Genomic DNA, 4,519 nt, shown 5'->3' with positions numbered 1-4,519 from the left:
GCGGCACCGTGTGGTGAAGGCGCAAGGCGCCCTTAACGGCCACCGCCACACGCGCACTTCCCGCGCACTGCCCCCTTCACGGCCACCCTGGAGCACCAGAGTGAAATGCGCATGCGCGTGCAGAACTACAATTCCCATGATGCACCTCGCCCGCCCGGCCCTGCTCACGCCGTAGGGCGCCGAGGGCGAGGCCTGCTTGTCACGGCGCGCTGCACGCCGGGCGTCGTCGTTCTCGCAGCCGCGTCGTCGGCTGTCGGCAGAAGGGGCGGTGTTGAGGCCTCTGAAAGCGCCCGCCGCCCTCTCGCGTCTCTCCGCGCCCGTTCTCGAGCGAATTCCTGCGATTGCTCCCTGTCGTGTCGCGTTGAAGCCTCCGCGGCCGCCGTAAGTCCCCGCGCCCCACGGCGCCCTGCGGCCGGTTTGAGCCTCCGCGCCCGCCGTAGACCGCCGCCCGTCAGCTGCCGCCGCCTTTGTGGAACGGGCGGAAGCAGAGCGGGCGCTGGGCCCAGCCGAGGTTGGAGGGCGCGGAGCCGAGCGGGTCTCGCCAGCAGGTGCGCGGGGTCTCACAGCGGGGCCGGGGCCGCTGTGCCGCCGCTGTGCCACCCGGCCCGGCCGTGAGGGGTGCGGCCGCGGGTGGGGCCTTGAGCAGAGCGCGGCCCGGCCGGTGCCGCTCTGCAGTGCCGGCGCTGCGTTATTTTCTATTAACCTTTCCACGTTGGCAGAGAACGTGGCTGAAAAGCTGCCGACGTGTGCGCCAGGTTTAAGGTGGGAGGCTTGCTTGGAGCTCCGCTCTTAGGTGTGCTGTGCAGACACGTGTGGGTGTTCTTGTTTTGCACTTGTGAAGGCTTGCGTCGCTGGTGCGTGTGTGTAACAGCTGTGGGGCCCGCAGCCGTGCTGGAGCCACTCCTGTGCTTTGGTTACTGGCGTGGATGTGCTGAGCAGGAAGATGCAGCTGCGGTTGGCCCTGCCTGCTCACACGGCTTTTCCTGCTTGTCTTCCGACTCGTCGCCTCCTGAAAGGGTTTGGGTTTGGTCTGCTTTTGTTTATGCTTGGCTTTCCCATCTGTGCTTAACCAAATGACTTATCTAACAAGTCTTTGGTAGAATTTCTGTCTTTTGAAGCCCCGCCCATTTCTTAGCAGCGTACACAAGATCTATAAACGAAAGACAAAAAATGAAAGACAAAAGATCAGCGATGCACATACTTTACAGGGTTTTTTTTTGCCTCCCTCCAGTTACCTACTCTCCTTGCCAATTACAGTAATACTGCCACATCTTTGATTAGGTTGGTGTTTTGGCTACTGCAAGCACATCTAACAGGGTGCATCATGTTCATCCTGCTAGGTTATAAAGTGCCAGTAATTTAGGGGCTGCAATGTGGGCGTGTGGGCACCCTTCCTACTGTTTGCTGTGTGTAAATACTGTAGGTGGCTCTGGCGCTGTATAGAATTCTGTGCAACATAATATAACCTTGTCTTCAGAGCTCCATGTGTCATTCAAAGTAGTGTCTCAAAAAAGCTTCAGAAATACATTGGGAAAAGGTGCTGTCACCTTGTCACCTTCTGTCTTTTAAATCAATCTTTTTAGCAGCGAGAATCTGCTAAGTGTGAAAACAGGAATATAACTTCAATTATGATTTTAGGACTTTTCACTGTTCTGTCTTTAGCCACTTAGCACAGTTACATTAACGATAGCAATTTTCCTGTAAATAAGCAATCTTAACCAAACAGAACCTTTTGGAGTGATTTCTGTGTTGATCAGTGTTGCAGTCATGTCTGACAAAAGTGAACTGAAGGCGGAGTTGGAGCGCAAGAAGCAGCGATTGGCTCAGATCAGAGAGGAGAAGAAAAGAAAGGAGGAAGAAAGAAAGAAAAAAGAAGTAAGAAACTGTTTTCTCTTGGAAAGCTGACTGTTTGGTTATGTAACTTGTCCCAAATATATGTAACGTGCCTAAAAAGAGAAGGTTCACTTAGTCACTTGCTATGTGTTATCTAGGGAATGTCAATTTAATGATCTGTGCAAGTGTAGTGCTTATGTTCTGTGAGAATTAAAAAAACCCCTGATTTTTAGAATTATCCATGCGGTAAGGTAGATTTGGAAATGCTTGCGTTTTTAGAAATAAGAACGATAGTCTTGTGTGCATGGGATATTGTTAATGAAATTACTGTGAGGAGTGGCTGAAGTATTACTCAAAAACCCTGTTTCATTATTTGCAATGGCATAATTTAGAGAACTCCGTTCTAAAATGAAGTTTCAGAGATGTCTGTATGAACTGTCTGTCGGTATTGTTACCATACAAACAATGTGCTGTGTTCTTTGGCTCTCTTACTCAAGATTTGTTATGCTTGATTTCCTTCTGCTAAGTTATGTGACAATCTGTGGTACATCTGTGGTACTGAGGGGTCTGGAACACAGGCCATATGAAGAGAGGCTGAAGGAGCTGGGAATGTTCAGCCTGGAGAAGAGGAGGCTCAGGGGAGACCTTATTGCTCTCTATAACTTCCTGAAGGGAGGTTGTAGTGAGCTGGGGGTCGGCCTCTTCTCTCGTGTCATTAGTGATAGGACCAGGGGGAATGGTTTCAAGCTACGGCAGGGGAGATTCAGGCTGGACATGAGGAAGTATTACTTTTCAGAAAGGGTGGTCAGGCACTGGAATGGACTGCCCAGGGAGGTGGTGGAATCACCGACCCTGGGGGTGTTCAAGGAAAGGCTGGATGTTGTGTTGAGGGACATGGTTTAGTAGGAGCTATTGGGAATAGGTGAACGGTTGGACTGGGTGATCTTTTAGGTCTTTTCCAACCTTGGTGATTCTATAATTCTATGATTCTATGACATTGCTAAATTTCTCCTGAAAAGGGATTATACATCATAAACAGAATGTCTGCTGAAGTACTTTAGTGTGCTGTGTCACCTCTTCATGACGTCTCTTCTTTTAGTTACAATCTTGAAGATGTTCTCAGTTAGCGTATGACTGAAGCCCAGGCATCTGCCAGCAAAATGATTCAGGGAAATCCTACACTTGTGCTCTGATGATGATGTAATTCTGCATTGCCTGTGCTTGTGCTTCCACCCGTGATACAGTAGCTTATCAGTTGGGAACTTGCTCTCAAGTTTGGAAAAGGCTTTTTTCAAAGATGTACAGTAGGTCAAAGGTATAATGTGCAGTCATGGGAGGAAACTTTCTTTATTCTGTAGGATTATTGTAACTGGGTCTGGATTTTGCTGCTTCTGTTGAAGTCTGGTATTTGTGTAATAAAAATTAAAAATACGTGCTTGCCAGTGACTGAGTTGTGGACACTGAAGCTAGGAGTTTAAATTTATGTAGTTGTGTGAGCAGTTAAATGAAATTGGGAAAAAATGGAGAGATCAGCATCTTTCACTGAAGAGCCCGTATTATTTCTAAATTGCATGTGAGTAAGGGTGTCATTTTATGCCTTTTTTTGTGTGCATGTGAAATCTAGCAGATAATAAAACAACTTGAACAGAACTAATAAAGAAACTTTAAAAAAAATGACTTGAAGGCAGTACTAAAGCTACAAAACCTCTTAATTCCTCCTGTCTGGTTTTACTTTATCTGCTGAAAGATCTATCAGAATTATTAGCGAGGTGTGTAATGTGTCTTATAGGCTTTAGTAGCACAGAAAACATAGTGGTTAGATCTCAGAAATAAGATGAAACTGTTCTTAATGCCTTTTAAATACCTTAATGCAATTACTGAATTATTTCTAGACTGATCAGAAGAAGGATGTTCTTCCTGTTCAAGAAGAATCTGACCTTGAAAAGAAGAGAAGAGAAGCTGAAGCATTACTTCAGAGCATGGGCTTGACACCGGAGTCTCCTGTTGGTAGGAATATTCATAGTATTTTATGAGATAAATGTTTTACCCTTGTTGTTAGTATTTCTGGCAATTATATATTGTTTCATTACATATCACTAGTAATACTTGTATAAGATATATTTTCAACTCGGTAGATTATTTGGAGTGTTTTGATTATAATATTACACATGTAATATTATATTCCTCTTGCACATTATTCTTCTGATGTTTTTTGTTTGTTTTTTTCTCTTTCCATAATGCTTAGTCTTTAGTTCTGAGATTTTCTTATGACATTGGCTCATTTTCTTGCTGCGCCCTTTATTTCCTAATTTTTCCTTATCTTAAACTGACTACCTGACTGACTTTGATGGAGAAGTAGCAAAGCTAAGTATAAAATCTAACTGTCAAGGATTCATATCTATTCATATCTATGCTGCTCTTCTATGAGTTGGTTTATTGTATTGTTGCTTGTTGCCTTTACTTAGCCGCCTCCCTTTGGAAGATGAAGGTGAAAAGGGTGATACTTCAACTCTGCTTTTTTGTCTCTAGTTCTGAAATCAAAGAGGAGTTAAAACTTAGTTTTCAGTTTGGCTCGGTGGTGACAAGAGTCTATTTCAACTGAGTTTGCAAACAAAAAGTAATAGTAGTTGGTTATGTCTATGTCTGTGTGATTACATCTTCACAACTGTTTTTGGACAGTCCACAC

General features: G+C 45.3%; 1 long non-coding RNA gene across 1 annotated transcript; it reads left to right on the top strand.

The window, feature by feature from the left end:
• The first annotated feature begins 222 nt into the window (after positions 1–222).
• On the top strand, positions 223–3,839 carry LOC122192498. The gene is made up of 3 exons (XR_006182626.1): positions 223–381; positions 1,758–1,875; positions 3,726–3,839. It is a non-coding gene; the product is annotated as an uncharacterized LOC122192498 (long non-coding RNA).
• The last annotated feature ends 680 nt before the right edge of the window (positions 3,840–4,519 follow it).

Source organism: Lagopus leucura, unplaced genomic scaffold (genome assembly GCF_019238085.1).
Source record: "Lagopus leucura isolate 7727_CA_CO unplaced genomic scaffold, USGS_WTPT01 59727-0_obj-0_obj, whole genome shotgun sequence".
NCBI lineage: Eukaryota > Metazoa > Chordata > Aves > Galliformes > Phasianidae > Lagopus > Lagopus leucura.
This window is presented reverse-complemented; position numbering and strand designations above follow the sequence as displayed.